Consider the following 19432-nt stretch of genomic DNA (forward strand, 5'->3'; position numbering starts at 1 on the left):
GCTGGAGGCTGTTTCCCCTTGTCCACCCTTGACACTGGAGGTGTAAGTGTCCCCCAGGCACTGAGCAGGTTGGGCTGGGTCCATCTCAGCATCATGGTCTGCTGAAAGCTCTGAGTGGGGAGGAACCATGGATGGGGTGGGATGTTGCAGTCTGACGTTCCTCTGGGGTTTTCCACTTCATGTTTGGGTTATGGTCCTTGACTTCTGGGTTTTACAGCTTTAAGGATGCCAAGATACAGTGTGAGAAGCTGCAAAGGATGTACTCAAACCAGAGCATCTTTGCACAGTCCTGGGCCAGGGCTTCCTGTTTGCTCCCCAGAAGGTGACTTGGTAGCAACTACACAGAGTTTAACAACTTGAGAAAGAGGTTTCTGGTGAGTAAAATGACTTTTCCTCTCAACTCTGAAAAACTTTATTGCCCAGATCATAGAAAATCACAGAATGGTTTGGGTCCAGTTCCACCCCCTGTCATGGGCAGGGACACCTTCCACCATCCCAGGTCGCTCCAAGCCCTGTCCAACCTGGCCTTGGACACTTCCAGGGATCCAGGGGCAGCCTGGATAACTTGTGCTGCTCTGGGTAACTTGTGCCAGGGTCTTACCCCCCTCACAGGGAGGAATTGCCTCCTAATACCTAATTCCAACCCCCCTGCAATCAACAGGGACATCTTTAACTACACCAGAGCCCCATTGCTCAGCTCTGCCCTGCTCCTCACACTCCCTCTTCCAAGGGAGGATTTTAACCATTTTGTGTGTTTTTTCCCCCCTCCCACCCCTCCTGCAGCCCCACAGCAGCTGTGTCTCCTGTGCTGCAGAAGCTGCCATGGAGAATCAGGAGCAGCATGAAACATGATCTGCTGTTTGAAGCTGGGAGGAGGCAGAGGAGAAGCCCCAGGAGTGAGAGCAGCAGGGAACAGGCACAAACGCAGGTATGGGATGAAATGGGTGTTTGGGGCAGCAGAAGTTTTGGTCTGGATGCAAAGCCCTACAAGTAGCATGTGTAGAGAGCCTACAGATGAAAGAAAAATGCTCTGGAGCTGGATTCCCAGGGGTGGAAACTTGGGACAGCACAAGTGGTGTTGCAATTTACTGAGAACACGAGTCCTGAGAGCAGCAATTTGCAGGTTTGCCTGAGGAGTTTTACATGTGGCTGAGGGGCACCTCACAGTAAAGCCACCTTCAGCCATGTGCAAAGCCTGCTTGGGTACAGAGATCCTTCTTAAACCTGAGGGTCTTCCTGAGAGGCTTTTTGGCTGTATAAAATGCAGCAATTTGCATGACACACCAAAGCCTGTGCACCCATTCAGCCCTGTATTCCTGTGCTCCATCCCCTCCCCTGATTTCTTGGGAGGCTCAGTGGATTGTTGGCACCAGAGCTCTTCTCCCCCTTCCCAAGCCATGATGCTGTTCCAGACTCCTCTGTTCCAACCACATACGTTTCAGATTTCTTTGCAAATGTGTTTGAAAAGGGAGGGGGGGGGGAGGCCATAAATATTTTTATGAGCTTTCCCAGCTCTGGAGCCTGAACCTGGGAATACCTAAATGAGGGGAATGGCCTCTGTGGGACTGGCTGTGTGGGACAGCCTTGTGATGACTGTGCAGCCCCAGGTTCCTCATTCATCCCCCTGACTGTGCCCTTACCTCTGAGTCAATCCTGCATCAGGTACTCCTGCACCAAAGCTGTGCTGCTTTTGGGGAGCAGAAGGACCTGATATCCCTCTTGCCCATGTTTTCATGTTGTCCACTTTACATCCCAGCTCCAGACATGGTCAGGGACGTGGATGTAGAACAAACCCTGTCACTTTGTGATACAACAGCCATTTCCTTCACCTTTTTGCAACATTACCCATTAAATTAATGAGTTTAAGTTTGGAAGCCTCCTGAGCCTGTAGCTACTACAGGCACAGACCTGCAACAAGAGACCAGTGACCCCTCCCAGCAGTTGTGGTTGGTCTGAATTCAACCTTCTGCTTGGTCCAGGAGGTTAATGTGACTCTGCATGTCCTGTGCTGTCCCCACAGCATGGGCCTTCTCCCTTTGCCTGCTCCCTGCTACCAGATGCATTCTTTGCTTCCAACATATGGACTCAATTACTGTCCCTCTCCCTTGATTTCCTGCCTCTCTGGGTTTCCTGAAACGCATCCCCTCCTCCTGGCAGCTCCAACTCCTGCAGTGAGATGCTTTGCAAGCTCTCACATTCCTCCCTCCCTCCCTCCCCCCCTCCTGCTGCTTTGCTGCCTCTGACAAGGGGGTCCTACTCCAGAGCACGCACAGATAAGGCTGCAGACCCCCACGTTGCTGTCCCTGAGCCCAGGAACCCCAAGGGCTTGGCTCTCCACAGCAAAATTAATGCCTGCCCAGTGTCTGGCAGGGCTGTGTCCCAGCTCCCCTGGACAGAGGTCCCCACCCTGCTCAGCATCCATCCTACATCACCCTGTAGCTCTCAGCCAACTGCTTTAGATGCAAGACACAGGCTTCTTTTTTTTCCCCATTCCCTTCTGAGGCCGGGGGCTTTCCAAGGCTCTGTACTTTGAAAGGAGCATCAAACCACTCTGCATTTCCCCTGGGTGCTGTTTGGCATCTTTCCTGGGCATCTACCCCTGCAGAAAAGCCCTGTGCCCATGGCTTTGGCCTTAAAAAGCTTTGGAGGAGGGGAGAGGGAGCCCTGTCTTCTCCATTAGGGGTTCTCTCAGCCCCTTCCTGCTGCTGGGGGGGAGCCCCAGGCACTGCAGCATCGGGGGGCTGGAAACCCGAATGAATCTGAGCTTTTTCAGGGGGCAGGAGGAGGTGGAAATGGTTAAATCACACAAAGGAGCCAGTTAATGATTCCCATCCCCTTGCTGGCATGTTTCAGGATTTGGAAGGGGTCTGGCCAGCAGCTGTGCCAGCATTTGTAGCTCAAAAAGAGCATTTTCTTTCTGTGTCAGCTTTCATCCGTGGCCCCTTTGGATTCCCCTGGATCCTGCAGATGCCAGAGTTTTTCCAGGGCTCCTGCTGCTGCAGGTCCCTGTGACTTTTCCCTCCCATACCCAGGGATGGAGTTAGATGGGGAGGGGAGGTGAAGAAGGCAACTGCTTCCTCCCTGCTTGTTTCCTGTCCTATCCTTCCCCAAGCAGAGGAGAGGCTTTTTCCCAGGATCCAAATGACTTGGCAGCACTTGTGAATGGAAGGAAAAGCTGAAAAGCTGCACTTCTGAACCCAGGAGTGCAGGGGAGCAATTTGGGATGCATCTGAGCAGTCCCACAGTCAGGTTCAGCTGCAGAAGCCTCATTGTATAATAAGGTTTATATATTGTATATGTGTGGCTTCTGTAGATATTATATACTGTGTAATAAGCTGTATTATAATAAACTTGGACACAGGTTCTCTCTCTAAGGTCACTGAGCCCCAGGACCAGTCACACAGGAATGGGTTGTCACTGTGCTGTTGTCTGAGCTTCCCTCAAGGATGGTGCCTGTTCTCTCCTAGACTTCTTCCCCCTTGGAATTGGAACAGAGAGCCCAGGGAGGTGGTGGAGTCACCACCCCTGGGAGTGTTCAAAGAGTGTGGATGTGGCACCTGAGAACATGTTTTAGTGGTGAACACGGTGGTGCTGGGTTGATGAGCTTAAAAGTCTTTTCAAACCTCAATGATTCTGTGATCACCTTAAATGTGGCACCTCCCCAGCTTCCTCCTCTCCTTCTCCTGATGCCTTTTTCTTATTGCAGGCAGTGGTGGAAGCAAGGAAAGGGAAAAGCCCAAATGTCTCAAATCAAATATAAAGGCTGCTTAGAAATCCTTGATTTTTAAATCAATCACTAAAGCTGGAGAGGAGTGAGTGAAGCACAGAGGTGAGGCAGGAACCCTAATTATCCAGGTCACAGCATCCTTCCTCAGCCTTCCACACACCTTCTCTGGCTTGGGATGAGTTCAGCCTAAAGTCCCCTTTGGGCCACTGGCCTGTCTCATCCTCAAAGACCCTTCACAGCCCCCCAGACCCTCCACAAGCAGAGGGGTCAGTGTAAAACCCTCAAAAGCCCTACTAGATTCCAGTGGCTCACTGCTGTCACTCAAACCTGCCCCCAAAACTTTGAGACCCCCTCTGTGAGTGACTTTGGACTGGTTTGCTCCAAGAGGAGCATCCCTGCCAGCCAAGCCCACGGTGATGGGTGTTGTGTCCCTCCCAGGAGCCCCCCAAGGCTCTGGGGGCTGGGGTGGGTGTACCCCTGCACCCTCAATCCTTGCAGCCTCCCTTCGCTAGCCCAACAGCCGGGTCTGGTAGCCGGGTTTCGTGCCCCACCCCATCGTGCTGGAGCTGTCCCTGCTCCCCCCAGCCGTGTTTTTGGGGTGCCGTGGGGGCCGGGCTGGGGGGTGCCGGCAGGTGGCAGCCTGGGCAGGCAGCACGGGCAGCCTCTCGCAGATGTTTAATGGGATTTTAGAGCTCTGGGATTCATCGGGAGCTGTTGTCACGGAAACGGAGATCTGCGAGAGCCCGGGCGCTCGGCGTTAACCCCCTCGGTGCCGGGGAGGATCCGCAGAGAGGGGAGCGATTGCTGCCAAGAGCTCCCAAACTCCGCCCGGCTTGGTAGGGGCAGAGGGAAGGTGCTGGTTTATTTGGGATTGGAGTTTTAATTGCCTCATAGAATCAGCCTCTGTGCTGTTGGAGCACAAGGCTGAGCCCCGGTGCTGCTCCAAGGGGGATGCTCCATATCCTGCCTGGGTGTCCCGGTTCTCCCGTTTTCAAGCTTGGGAGACTCCCACACGAACAAGAGGGGCCGGATGGGTGCAGCTCTCCCAGATTCCCAGCTTGAGAGAGGCAAATATCCTACTAATGCCTGATCCCAGCACATCCCATCCTACTCGGCACCTCCTCTGGGGTTGGGGCCGGACAGGAGGGGGCACCAGAGCTGCGCTGCCACGGGGGTGGTGGTGGCACATGTGTCACCTCCTCACGTGGCTCCCCCCGGGGTGACACCCCTGCTGCCGGGGAGGACGAGCAGCTGTGACCAGGATAATCTCCTTAGTGGCCTGAGCACCAGCACGGGAGTGAAAGGGAGATTAGAGGGCAGGGGGGCATTAGCAGCCCGGGATGCTCAGGGGAGAGGCACAAGGAGACAACTGGGCCAAGCAGAGAGGGAGAAGAGCCTGGGGGAGATCAGTGGAGCAGCCAGAGAGGCCTCCACGGGCAGCAAATAACCCAACAGCTGGGGGCTCTGAGGAAGTGAAAGGCTCCAGACAACGTGCCCAGAAACCCTTGTGGAGCTGTCCCCCCTTCTCCTCCTCAGGAGGAAGGTGTTGCCAGGCAGTCTGTGTCCTAATTCAGTTCCTCCCATCCAGAGCGGGGGAGGTGGAAGCCTTCCCACCCCCCATCATACCCACAGGGCATGAAAACATTCCCTCAAAGCATATTCAGAGTGCAGACCCACTGGATTCTACCCTGTGGAGGAGCAGGACATTGAATATTTATTGTCCTTTTCCATGATACAATCGGGAAAAGATGCTGTTTTCTGTAGCAGAGCAGGGTGTGAGGCTGTTGCTTACAAAGTCCAGATACTGGGCTTTGTTCCCTGTTCCTGCCACATCAGTGTCACGGGGTCCTGTGTTTTCCTTGCTGGTGGGTAACAGGGCTGGAATGATGGATGTCTTACAGGAAGCTTTGCAGTCCTGCAGCGTGTCCTGCCAGAGCAGGGGAGCATGGCAGGGTGGTGCTGCTCACCGAGCTGTGCCTCCTCTGTGCTGCTTCCCACAGGGAGCTCCAGGGCTGGGAAGGGATGGAAAAAACAGTACCTGCTATTACTCTTTGCTGTTTGTTCCTTCCTCTCAGCTGTCAAGGAAACCATGGCACGGTCCACATACCCAGCTGGTATTGCTGTGGTTGCTGACGTGGACTGTCCTTTTAATCCATATCCAAAATAGCTTCTCCACCCCTCCATTTGTGCTGGCTCACAGAGCAGCTTCCACCGTGCCATGGTCTGTTCTCCTGCCCAGGGATGTGGTTCAGAATGCCAAACTTCTTAGAATCATAAAATCACAAAGTAGTTTGGACTAAAAGGGACCTTTAAAGGTCATCTTGTTCCACCCTCTGCCACGGGCAGGGACACCTTCCACTAGCCCAGGTTGCTCCAAGCCCCATCCAACCTGGCCTTGGACACTTCCAGGGATCCAGGGACAGCCACAGCTTCTCTGGGCAACCTGTGCCAGGGCCTCACCACACCCCCTCAGAGCCAAGAATTTCTTCCCTATATCTAGTCTGAATCTCTCCTCTCAGTTTAAAACCATTCCCCCTTGTCCTGTTACTACAGGTCCTACTAAAAAGTCTTCCAGGCTAAGGAAGCAGAATCCCAGTGTGAAGAGATGTTAAAGCAGCTCTTGTGCTGCTGAAAGTGGTCCCTGCATGGGAGATTCTGAGTAGAGGGATTGTGATGTGCTCAGGGTGGAAAAGAAAGCAGAAAAAAGCAGAGCCCAAAGTGGGAGTGAGGAAAGGTGGTGCCAGATCTGTGCCACACAAGTGACCACAAGCTGGTGACCAGGGCAGAAGAGGGGGGGAGGAAGATCTCTGAGCCAAGTATTTGGAAAAAGAAAACAAGAGTAGAGATGTAGAAGAGGTGAAGGTACAACTTTTCTCTCTCCCATACAGGAGGAGGGACAGGAGAAGCGTGGAGAGAAATCTCCAGCTGATTTCACACAGCCTCCAGTGGCACTGGGGTGTTTGGTCATCTCTTACTTGCAGAAAAGGGCAGGGATTTAAAGTAACACTGGGGGGCTGGAGCTTGTCCAGAGAAGGGAACAGAGCTTGGGAAGGGTCTGGAGTGCAAGTCTGATGAGAAGCAGCTGAGGGAGCTGGGGGGGCTCAACCTGGAGAAAAGGAGGCTCAGGGGGGACCTTTTCACTCTCTACAGCTCCCTGACAGGAGGGGGAAGCCAGGGGGAGGCGGGGGGGGCCGGGCTCTGCTCCCGGAGAACAAGGGACAGGACAAGAGGAAACGGCTGCAAGTTGTGCCAGGGCAGGTTCAGGCTGGATATTAGGGAAATTTCTGTACTGAAAGGGTAGTTAAGCTCTGGCACAGGAGTCACCATCCCTGGAAGTGTTAAAAAGTCATGTGGGTGTGGCACTTGGGGACATGGTTTAGTGGTGGCCTTGGCAGTGCTGGGTTAATGGTTGGACTCGATGATCTCAGAGGGTTTTTCCAACCTAAACAATTCTGTGATTGTAACAGGCTGTTCTGCCTTTTGGCCTCAGCAGTGTCCAAGGCTAGTCCCTGGCTAGCATAGCCTTCCTGCCCCCTCAGACCCTCACCAGCTTGGGCTCTGTGTGGCAGATGTGTCTTGGTGCTGTGACGTGTGGGGTGTCCGTGTCCGTGTCCCCTCCAGTGTCAGGCTCGGTGTCCATGAGCAGCAGCCCAAACCCTGTATGTATGACCCTGGCTCCTGTACAGCACCTCCTCTGTTGGTGACAGTGTGCCCTGTGACCCACTGACATCTCCCCGACTTGGTTTCACCCTCCAGCCCTTTCCCAGAGGAGCACTGTGTGCTCTCACCACGGGAAGCTCTCCTGCTGTAATCCAAACCCTGGGGGGACACTCACTCCCGTCACAACCATCCCAGACCCGACTTCCCTTGGAGGAGGAGGAGGATTTCCCCTTCCACACCTGCAAAAACAAGGGGCCCTGACTCACTGCCTACAGGGTGCAAGGGCCACGAGGGCTCCACTTACACCTTGCTCATGGAGGTAGGAGTTGGGGCAGGGGGTACCAGGCACTCTGCCCATCCCTGTGGGATTTCCCTCCCCTGCCCTTTGGGTTTTCCCCATTTTTGCTCCATTCAGAAGGTGATTTCAGTGCAGTGCACTGTGGTCCTGTCATGGTTGAGCCCTGGTGAGCAGCTAAACACCACCAGCTGCTCCATGACTGAACACCTGCCTGCCGAGGGGAAGTGACAAATGAATTCCTTGTTTGCTTTGTTTGCATGCTCAGCTGTTGCTTCACCTATTAAACCACCTTTATCTCAACCCTCCCCCTTCCAGTTCTGCCCCCATCCCTCTGTGAGGACTGAGGGGCTGTGTGGGGCAGAGCTGCCCCCGGGGTTAACCCACACCAGGTCCCAAACCCGTACTGCTTTGCTGCATGTGTTTGCAGAGCATCATGCTGGACTCAGTTCTTCCCTGAGTCCTCCTCCCCATGAACCTCCTGTCTGATGTTCTGTGGTCCCCAGGAGCTCTCCGTGTGGGATGTATTGTCCTCCTCCATCCCCAGTTGTCAGGACGTTTCTCCATCCCCTGTCACTGCTCCCGAGGAAGTCGGGAGCTCAGCGTGTGAGCCCTGCCAGCTCTGATCTCTGATTCCCATCCTGCCCAGGCAGCTGTGTCTATTCAGCCACGAGCGGCTCCATCCCTAGACTGTGAAGGAACGGGAAAAGCCGCCGGGCTTCTCCTTAAAGGAGCCGTTGTCGGGAAATGAGGTCAGGGAAAGGGGAATGCTGAGCAGCTCATTGAGGGACCACGGCAGGGCACTCGCACAATAGCTCAGTGTCCTCCCCCGGTCCGGCTCAGCTCTTGTCCCACCCTCAGAGCTTCAGCTGGATCATTCGGAGCTGGTTTGTGGTTGGAGTGACTCAACCAGTGTCCTTTTGTGTCACCTCGATGTCACAGCTTTGCCATTTGCTCCCCGGCACACGGGGAAGTGAAGGCAGGAAATCAATCACAAATCCATCACCGCTGGCCCAGGAGGCACAGGAGAGAGCCAGGGCTGGGCTGGAGGGGGACTCTGCTTTCTGGTGCACAGAGCAGACACATCCCCCCTTGTTCCAGTGCTCAGGCTGTTCCCTGGATGTGGGAGAGGAGATGATGATGCTCATCTCTAACCCGGGTTAGAGATGGAGCCAGCTTGCATCTTTGCCGGTGGGCAAAATCATGCTGGGACAAAAATCCATGTATTGTGGGTAGAAGGCAGCAATTTCCAAATCTTCCCGAAATATTTTGTCAGTCCTGTACAAAGCCACTGAAATCTCAAAGCAGATCTGCTGGGGATGACCAAAGATAGCATCTTTGGGCCAGGGGTTCCAGCCCAACAATCCCTTGGTCAAGCCATAAATACTCTTTGCCCAAAATGCTATTAATGGTCGGTAATTTCAGTGTTTTCCTGTCCTCCTGCTGCAGCTGGCATACTGATAAAGCCCACCTGGATTTCCAGAGGGGTCTCTTGCAATCTCCTGAAGAAGCTGAGCTCCCGTGGGAGGAGAGGGAGGTTCCTACGTGGCTGCAACCCGGTATTTAACTGGCTAAAAGGCAGGAAACAAAACACAACAGGAAGGCTGAGAATAGTAGGAATATTTCTGACAATATTTCAGTAGGAAAAAACAGATGTGACTGTGAAGAGACGCAGAGGGTCCTCACCTGGATGCTTGGTGGCTTATAGGGCCACAAAGATGCTCTGAGGGCTGGAGCCCCTCTGCTCTGGAGCCAGGCTGGGAGAGCTGGGAGTGTTCACTTGGAGAAGAGAAGATCCCAGGGAGACCTGAGAGACCCTTCCAGGGCCTAAAGGGACTTGAGGAGAGCTGGAGAGGGACTTGGAGGGACAGGACAAGGAGAATGGCTCCACACTGCCAGAGGGCAGGGTTAGATGGGATTGTGGGAAGGAATTGTTCCTTGTGAGGGTGGGGAGGCCCTGGCACAGGTTGCCCAGAGAAGCTGTGGCTGCCCCTGGATCCCTGGAAGTGTCCAAGGCCAGGTTGGACGGGGCTTGGAGCAACCTGGGCTAGTGGAAGGTGTCCCTGCCCGTGGCAGGGGATGGAACTGGAAGGTTTTTAAGGTCCCTTCCAACCCAAACCATTCTGTGATTTTATGATCTCGAAGGGTTTGTTCTGCCCTCTGTGCTTTTTTCCCTTTTAACTCTGTGAACACAGGGATGCTCCAAGCTGAGCATTTCCACTTGGAGCAGAACATGGGGTGTGTGGGGTGTCAGTGCAATGTCAGCCAATTGCTCTGCAGCAGTTTAAACCCCATATTTCCTCTAAGATCTAGAAATCCCTGGGAAAGGAAGAAAAGAAGAGAAAAGCATCCGCAGCAGTGGCTTTCTTTTTGTATGAAACACATTGTGCTGCCTGCAGCTCTGGTTCCCCTGCCTGAGGAGGGACCTCGTGAGCTAAATCAGCTGCAAGCTTAATTCAGGAAAGGGATGTGGAGGATTCGCATGAAATGATAAACTGGAGATGTTTTCCCCCATTGTAAGTAAGAGCTTGAATGGAGCTGGGAGGGGCAGCCTTAAATGCCAAGTTGTCATTTCACAGCCCTCCCCTTCACAGGATGTTGCGGATGCTTATGGTTTACCCAGGTTAAAAAAAGCCACGGAATACATTAATGGAATAAAAAGGTGGGAGGATGTGAGAAAATTCACTGGTGAGAAAGATGAGAGAGTGTCGGTGGGGGCGTGAGGGAGCAATTAGGAGCTGCAAGGGGCGGAGGGGAAGGGAGGGAGGGAGGGAGCAGTCTGCCGGGTTCATGCTGTGTTGGGAAGGGGCTTGGCTGGGGGGAGAGACGGGCTGTGGGAGGAAGATGAGTCTGCCCAGAGGAGCAAGAAGCTGCTGCTGCAATCTGGGGCTCAGGAGAGGAATAGAAAGAGTGGGAGAGCCTGGGTGCAGAGCAGGCCCTGAGGGGAGAAGGGGCTGCTGGATCAGAGGAGGGTTTGCAGGGGGAGGAGGACAAGCAGTGCATTGAGTAGAGGCTCCCGCTTCCTTTCAGCCCTGTCTAGCTTTGCTACAGCCCAGCTGGCAGCTGGGGGGACACCCCCACCCCCCTCCTTCCTGCTGCAGCCCCGAGGGGATCCGTGCACAAAGCCTGGCAGCTCTGAATGCTCCCTGTGTTGTCTGCGCACACCAAATGCTTCATCCCTGCTCACTGCCAGACCCCCGAGGGGCTGTGACACAGCAGCAGCACCCACGCAGGGCCCACACACTGGGGTCCAGCTCCGAAAAAATGCCCACCCTGAGCAAGGGACATCTTTGCCAGCAGACCTGGAAGGGGAAGGGAGATGGTGGGTGTCCAGGTTTGGAGGCTGTCGGTCCCTTCCCAGCCGGGCTGTGTGTGCGACCTGTGTGTGTCAGACCCGCTGTGCACAGGGAACAAGCGCTGTCTGAGCCATCCCCTCTGCACAGCCCGCGTTTCTCTTGCTTTGCTGGTTTTTGGGGGAGAGGACAGACCCATAAGTGACGTCTCCTGCCCACTGTGCCACAAGTCCACGTGGGGCTGCAGCTGGGAGCGGGACAGGGAGAGACAGATGCACCAAGGAGGGGTGAGGGGGAATTTCAGGGGTGGAGGGTAAGAGAGGGGTGCTGGGTTTGTGATCGTTATTTAGCAGAGCCTCCAAAAAGCTTTTAAATCCTGTACCTTGTCTCTGCACAATTTCGTGTGCCTGCCTTCGGTATTTCAGGAGCTGGGGATGACAGCACGGAAGGTTTGCAGCCCTGAAAGAGTTAATCCCTCACTCCTGCAGCGCCTGGGCAGTAACTGGGATGCTGCTTCATATTCCTGAGCCGCTCCCCTCCCTTCTGCCGTCTCCTCCCAGCCGTAAAAATACATCTTCCGAGGCGCTGCAGGCAGGAGCGGGGCCGTGCCGGTGCTGGCCCCGTGGCCGTGCCAGGGCTCAGCCACCGCGCTCACCCCGTGCCCTCGTCCCCCGGGTGTCCCGGTGCCGGTTGTCGCCCGGCGGCTGCTCTGGTTCGGGGTTAGCGCCTGGAGCGCGGCGTCATGAGCTGGATGAGCTCAGGCTTTAAGCCGCGAAGGCTTCTTAAGGGTAGACACTGTCCGTGTCCCGTTACTGGGACACCAGCACCGGGAGGCTTAAATGGATAAGGCCGAAGTGTGGAGCATAGGGGGGCTCGAGGGCAGGAGGTTGGGGGCTGTAATCTCTGCCAGCACAGCCCTGTGAGAGCCTGGGGGCAGCATCCTGCATCCCACTGCCTGTCCTCTCCCGTGGGATGCACGGGGGAGGCGTGGGAGGCACAACCTCCTGAGCTCTGGAGCCCCGTTTGGGTCACGGTGTTGCCCATCAGGTGCTACTGTCAGAACCACACCTTTTCTCTTGGGTTGGGGTGAAAGCAGGTAGATGCCTGATCCCTTAATGGGATGCATTTTGCAGCCTTGATCCCGTGGTGAGAATGCCTCAGCCCCCCTCCCCCAGTGTCCTGAGCTCCCGTGGCTCCTCCAGCCCAGTCGGCTGCAGCCCCTGAGGAAGGTGGTCTGTGCCAGAGCTGGCCTGGAGGAGCTTCTCCCCCTGTTCTCAGCATCCCCTTGTTTTCAGAACCAAGCAAGACCAGCAGAGCCAGCAGGGTGACAAGAGATGGAGGAGCATCCCTGTGGAGACAACGGAGACCATCAGCTGCTCAAGCTGGACATTTCTCCTGGACAAAGGCAGAACACTGCTCGACCTGTGAGAGATTTCAGTAAGTAAAATACAGTTTCACTCTGGGATCCGTGCATGATATGGAGGATAATTTATCTTCCTTCTTCCTCCTGGGACTGCTAGTGGCAGGTTTTGCATCATTTTAGCTCTCCTGACCCATCTTTGTTCTGTCCCTGTAGACAGTTGAAGCATCAAAGGCTTCAGCCAAGGGGAGGAACCTTGTCTGTGGTTCTCCTGGTGGAGCAGATTGGGCAGAAAGGCAGGGACAGAATAAAGCCACAGCCCCCCCTACACATAGCTCAGTGCTGGGGTGACAGTCAGGGACCCCAGGTCTGGTCTTGCAGGGTGCTGGATCCTGGTGGAGTTTGCAGTGGGAACAACTCTGCCCCAGCTTGTGGCTTCCAAGTGCTGAATTGTTTTCTTGTTCTAATTTAACATATTTATAACACTGAAGTAATAGAGTGCTCCATAAAAGCCCAGTATCATCTGGGATTGGCACACAGCCTGGCTGTCACACAGCCCTGAGGGAAAAGACAGGCTGATCCCAGCCCAGGTAAGAGCTGGGGTGTCAGGAAGGGGGAGAAGGAAATAGGGTGGCTGGGAATGCTCTGGGAGAGAAGGCAGGTTGGCACCTTCCAATCTGGGAGAGCCACCCAGGGAGGGCTGAGCCAGCAGCAGGGTCTGGGGGGCATTGCTGGGGTCACCCAGCACAGGGCTCTTCCCTATGGGAACCTGTGTGTGCCAGGGTGCTGCTGGGAGCACTGCTCCCTCCTGGAGTCCCACTTCACAGCTTTTAGTTTTAATGCACTTTTCACAGAATCCCAGAATGGTTTGGGTGGGAAAGGACCTTAAAACCCACCTCTTCCCAACCCCCTGCCATGGGCAGGGGCACCTTCCACTAAACCAGGTTGCTCAGAGCCTTTACATTCAATAGCAATACTTGTTCAATAGTAATAATAATCCCATTTCTCACAGCATTTTGGGTGTTCCCGGGGTTTGTTATCACATCCGGGGGCTGGAAGCACTAACAAAAAGCCGAGTGAGCTGAGGAGAGCGTGCCCCCTGTGCCAGGTCAGCCCGGCAGCCCCTCCCAGCACGTGGCACGGCCACCAGCACCCCCCCCCGGCAGCGGCTGCGCCCGGTGAGGCTCTTTGTGCTGGGCACGATGCCTGCTCCCTGCTCCAAAGGCACCTCGTGGCTGTTATCCCACTCCATCCCAGGTGCTGGGCTGTGCAAACCCAGCGGTGCGTGAACCGTGGGGAACAACAGCAGAGGAGCCCTCGGGATGAGGTGGGTGCTGCCTGTGCACAGGAGCTTCGTGCTGGACAGAGAAAAGGGGGAGAAATGCTGCTCTGACAGGGGACAAGTGTTGCTGTTTCAGCCTCACAGTCCAGGGACTGCCCACCCTCCAGCCCGGGTGAGCTGTGGTTCTGTTGCTGCAGCGGGTGTGGGATGGAGCACTAGACACAAGGCTTGACCCCTTCCCACCCCCCTGGGGAAGAATGAGGGAGTCAGAAAGGGCAGGTAGGATAATTAAAGCATCAGTCTCTCTGCCTTCCCGGTGCCTGGGGCATCAGAGGGCTCCTTGTGGGGCTGTGCCACCCTCATTTTGGGGTGCTGGAGGGCTCTGCCAGGCTGATCAGGGCAGGCAGGAGCTGCCAAATGTCCAAGGCTGCTCTGAGCTACCAAATGCCCGGAAATCTGCAAATTGAGGGAGAAACTGGGGTACGTGAGCTGCATCTGGGCCAGCCTGGAGCCTTGTCTGGGAGCTCTGTATTTTCTTGTACCAGTTCCTTTCATCTAAAGCCTTTTTTCATGGCTTTGCAGCTGTGGGAAAGGGGTGTTCTTGGAGCGCTGTTTGAGAGCTTGTGTGTACAAAAGATGGAGAAATAAACACGATTTTTGGTACAAAAATATGATTTTTGCCTCCATATCATAACTTTGCTGGTGCAGAGATGAACCTGGAACCTTATGGCACTGAGCTGCAGGGACCTCATCAGGCTGGAGCAGCTGCCTGTGGTGCTGCCCCACATCTCAGGAGAAGGCTGGAAATCCTGTTCCCTGCACCAAAAATCCACCTTGGAACACCTGGTGTGGTGCCTGAGGGTCCAGATATAAAGTGGGCTCTGGTGGATGGGGGTGTCCCCCCTGCCCAAGTGTCACCCAATTGCCAGGCAGGTGGGAATTGAGGAGTACAGGAGATGCCCTTGCTGTCCAAATACTTGCCATGAGGGATATCCCCCAGGGATAAACCAGCAAGGAGAGCCCTGGTCACACTGCTTGAGCTTTCTTGTCCCCAGAGGTGTACCTGCCTGTGTGGCAGCTCTGTGACAGCTGTGTCCCTCCTGGTGGCCCCACAGAGGGTCCTCCTTCTTTGCTGTCACAGGAGCAGCACCAGCCCAGCCGCCGGCTGAGCTTAGAGGTCAAACCAGCCAGAACTGGGCCAGGCTGCAGCTCCCTGCTGCTCTGCTGGGATGAAGGACACCTTCTCCCAGATGGCCACTTTGGAGGGACAAATGTTCATCCACGTGGCCCTGGCTTGGTGGCACAGGAGGAGCTTGTCCTTGGGACTGGTCCTGTGTGGGAGGCTGGAGCCAAGGGGGAAAGGCTGCGTCCTTGGTGCATGGACAGCTGAGCCCGGGCTGTGTCCCTGCTCCTGGGGACACATGCACGTTGCAGAGGCTGTTTTGGTACCAAAGTCCTGCTGGCATCTCATGGTAGGTACCCCAAGGTGTGTCCAAGCCCCATCAGTGGCCATCCCTGTCCCCCTTCTGCTGAGGCAGCACTGCCTTTACCCCCTGCCTGTGGTGGGGAGCAGCCCCTGCTCCTGTCCCTACCTCCACAGTGGTGGTAGAACATCACCAAGAGAGGTCCTGGATGTCCCCTGGAGCTGTTCCAGCCCCTCCTCCTCATCCTCAGTCAACTTCTGTGCCTTCCCCATCCCCCCACAGGCAGTTTGGGGGGGGTATGGCCACCAGCCAGGCCCGTGTCCCAAAATATCCTTGCCTCTTCCCCACTCCCCTTTTCTCTTCGAGGTGTCCCCCAGCAGGTGTGGGGTGGAGCCAGCCAAACAGCACTGGCTCCATGGGGCTTTTGGGAGCAGGTCCCCACCGCCATGGACACACAAGGGACTGCTGGGATAATTTAAAAACGAGGGCAGAGACCTGATTATTGCCCTAGTTTGTGTCAAGTCTCAGTTTGGGTTTTTTTAGCAGCCTTTTGATGAGCTTGTCAATGACAAGCTGCTAATTGGGGAGTGGGAGGCCCATGCTGTCCTGTGAAAACAGGGGAAAAAAAGAGCCGGGATAAAATAATTGTTTAAACCTGGCACTGGGCCTGGCCAAGGGACCCAGGGGATGGAGAGAGGCCAGGCTGGGGTGGCTGTAGGGCTGGTGCTCACTGAGGGGGTGGGCACACCCCAAATCTCTGCAGGGGTTGGTAGAGACCCCCTGAGCTTCAGCAGGGGGATGTGTCCCATCGCCCTGGGGTGCTGAGCAGTGGGGGAGGACACTTGAGTTCTAACAACATGAAGCACCCACCAACCACCGTGTGGAGCTCCGGGCTCCACATTTTCTCATTGCACCCTTCCCAGTGTATTTATTGATTTATAAATTCCCTACATGCACTGCTGGGCTAAGGAGCACATTGCAGAGCACAAATTAAAACACAAATTATAAAAGGAAGGGGTAGACACGGGAAAAAACCCAGTATTTTTGAAGTATTTTTGAACGTTTTAGCGATACAAAAACCATTTTCTCCCTGCACCCCAGTGGACTATTTCATGCACCCCTCTGTGGGGACCACGGGGTCGGAGCGAGACAGCCCGACCCCCTCCCTATCTGGCACCCATGAGCCCCTTCCCCATTCCCCTCTTTCCCCCCTCCGGATACTGCCCTGCACAAAGGAGCCTTGTCTGCCTCTTCCTCTCCTCTCCCCCCCTCTGGCCGCTCTCCCTCCCTGGCGCCCGTCCCGTCTCTCTCTGCAGAGCAAAGACCCTCCTTCTCATTCATCTCTGGGGGGGTCCAAGCCCCCACGTTGCCCTTGCAGCTCGCAGGGACCCCCCTGGCTGTGCCCTGCTCTGGAGGTGATGGGGAGGGTGGCAGGGTCCCCACCCCCCGACCTGGCACCCACCCACATCCCGGGGACCGGTCGTGCAGCTGCCACTGGAGGGAGTGGTGGGCACTGCTCCCCAAAGCCCTCCGCTGTCACAGGGGCGTCCTCGCCCTCTGGCACCACTCGGCTTCACTGGCTGCCTTTCCGGGCTGTGTCACTCGGGGTTCACCGGGGAGGGCTCCCCTCAAATCCCGAATCAAATCCTGATGTGTCATGAACCGTGTGGGAGAGGAGGGGAGTTCCCCCGGCCGTGTCTCTGCTCCCCTGCGATTTCCAAACCTTGGCCAGCGGGATGGGCACCGTGACATCCACACTCCTGGCCCCTGCGAGGGGGAACATGCCCCAACACGGCGATTCTACTCCCTTTCCTTCTTCCAGATGCTCCGGCAAAGCTCTGGATAGTGTTCACATGGAGACAGGGTCCAAAATCGCCTCCCCAAACTGGGCATGGCCACTTTTGGCACGTGCCGAAGGGACAAGGACTGGGCAGGCAGAGCTGGGCACGGGCAGCACCTGAGCACTGCCCGGGGAACATTTTGGCCACCAGTGGCTTTTCTTGGCTTTTTTTTTTTTTTTTTGGCTGGGGTTTTTCCAAAGCTCTGCCTCTGCCCCAGCTCCCTGGGACTAATGAGGGCTGAGGGCACCCCTTTTGGGAATCATCCCTGCCTGGCTCTGTGCTTCCAGGGACTCCCCAGGGATGGGTTTGGAGAGACCAGCACTGGGTTCTGGGGGACAGAGGCAGCGTCAGACACAGAGACCAAGTCATGGGCTGGCTCTGCCACCAGCAGCTCGGTGACAGTGACCGTGGCAAGTCCCACCCACAGCACCACAGGGGCCACAAAAAGGTCCAGGAGGGCAGGAGGGCACTGGGGTGGACACACAGCAGTGTCCCCTTGGAGCTGGGCCCCTCCAGCCGCACCGTGTCCCAACAGCACTGCCTGTGGAGTGTCTGCCTGCTTTGACTTCACCCCTCCTGGCATCGCTCTCCTCTCCTGCCCTCTCCCAGCTCCATGACTTCAGGTCCTGGCTGGCTCCCCGGCACTGATCTGCTCCGGCACCCTGCCACCAGCACGGTTGGAGGAGGGCTGTGCCCTGCGGGAAGGACAGACAGACAGACAGACAGAGTGTTCTCCCAGCAGCTCCTGCCGCCGCACAGCAGAGGCCACCGCGAGGTCGCACGGGCTGCGAAAGGGCAAAATCCCACCACATCCTATTTTGCCCGGTCTCCCACAGCCTGGAGAGCGCTGAGGGCTGGTCCTGCTCCTCCACGTGATGGATGAGGTCTTGGCAGCCCCCGAGTCGGGACGGAGCCGGCCAAGGGCAGGCAGTGCCCGCCCTCCGCCCTCTCCTTCACCGCGGTCACGAGGTTTCAGTCAGCAAAAGGCAGATTTTATTCCATCTACGCACACGCTTTATTATGATTATAAATAATAATAAATCAAAGCGTCAGGAAGTGGATTTATCGAGCAGGAAGGGATGTGGAGCATGGTGAGACACCTCTCTCTCTCACCCAGGAATGTGAGGTGCGAGAGGAGCCAGCTGTGTCAGGGGAAAATAAAATCCCGGGGGATGTGATGGGGGGGCTGTAGGAAAGCAGGGCAGAGGGGCTGTGGGAACTTTCCCACAGACATCCCAGCTACAGACACCCACTCTCCTTGCCTGGCTTTTTGCACCCGCTGCCCCAGTGAGTGCCTTTAGGACCTTTTGTATCCCAAGTACTGAGATTTCCAAGGGTTTTTTGACTGCATCTGCTGCCCTCCCTTCTGAGGTGTTTATAGGAGGAGAAGCCCCCCACTGTCACTGGCTCCCAGGATTTTCTTCTGCTCAGGGCAGGCTCCAGCTCCCAGTGTCTGTGTCGAACCCAGGACAACCTCCTGGCTGCCTTTGGGGACCCCAAAGGAAGGGGTGAGAGAGACCTACATGAAAATTCAGCTTTTTTGGTGATTTTCCCCACTTTGTGCTTTGCTGGGTGAAGTCATGGCTGGAGGAGCTGCCTGATGGGACTCATCCCGTGACCACAGCCTGCTGCAGGATGTGGCCAAGTGACAGCTCAGCTCAGCTCAGCTCAGCTCACAGATCCAATGGGAAACTGGGTTGGCTCAGTTCCTTTTTTTTTTTCCTGTTGTTGTTTTGGTTTGATTTTCAAGGTCAATTGGTCCCAAAAAGTGACTGCTGTGAACAAGGGCCCTACAAGCTGGTGACATGGGGCCATCACTGCCTTTGGCATCTGGATGCTCCAGCCCTGCCAGGAGCAGGAGGTGAGCTGGGGACAGTCCTGAGTGGAAGGACAAGGGGCGCCTCCACCACTGTGGGACTTGTTCCTGGACCAGCAAGAGCTTCCAGCTCTGCTGCCTGTGGGGCAGCCTGGGGTTCCCTTGGTCCCATGCCATGGTTGTCACCTGGGAGGGTGACAAGGGACAGCAGGGAGGGGGAAAAAAGGTGCTGAGCTGATCCCAGTATGGGGGAAAGAAGGAGATGGAGGAGGGGGAGAAGCAGGAGGGCAATAGGATGGAGGACACGAGCCCCTTCTGGCTGTTAAGGGATGTTCAGAATATTCCAGGATGGATATCCTGGCCCAGACACAAGGTTCCCCTCTGCTTGGTGACTGGGTCACCTCAGAGCTTGCTGGTGAACGCACACCCCCCCCCCCACACACACACACCCACACCAGGCACACCTGGTTTGGGGGGATACAGCCCCTCACACCCCACACCAGGGGCTGGAACCCATGGCCCTACACCAGTTAAGAGAGTCCCTCAGTCCTTCCAATGGCTGGAGGTGAAAGAGCCACACACACACTTCCCACTCACTCCTATCCCCCATCCATGACCGTCCCCTCCTTTCCAAGGCTCGGGAGCGATTCCTCTAATCCCCTGATGGTGTCTCAGCCCGAGCGGCTGCCGGGGGCTCTGTTTTCCCACCCTATTTGCATCCTTTTCATCGGGGC

General features: G+C 55.8%; 1 long non-coding RNA gene across 1 annotated transcript; it reads left to right on the forward strand.

The window, feature by feature from the left end:
- The first annotated feature begins 220 nt into the window (after positions 1–220).
- Positions 221–14279, forward strand: LOC116794201. The gene is made up of 3 exons (XR_004359721.1): positions 221–374; positions 784–928; positions 12271–14279. It is a non-coding gene; the product is annotated as an uncharacterized LOC116794201 (long non-coding RNA).
- The last annotated feature ends 5153 nt before the right edge of the window (positions 14280–19432 follow it).

The sequence above is a fragment of the Chiroxiphia lanceolata genome, chromosome 15 (assembly GCF_009829145.1).
Source record: "Chiroxiphia lanceolata isolate bChiLan1 chromosome 15, bChiLan1.pri, whole genome shotgun sequence".
Classification (NCBI taxonomy): Eukaryota; Metazoa; Chordata; class Aves; order Passeriformes; family Pipridae; genus Chiroxiphia; species Chiroxiphia lanceolata.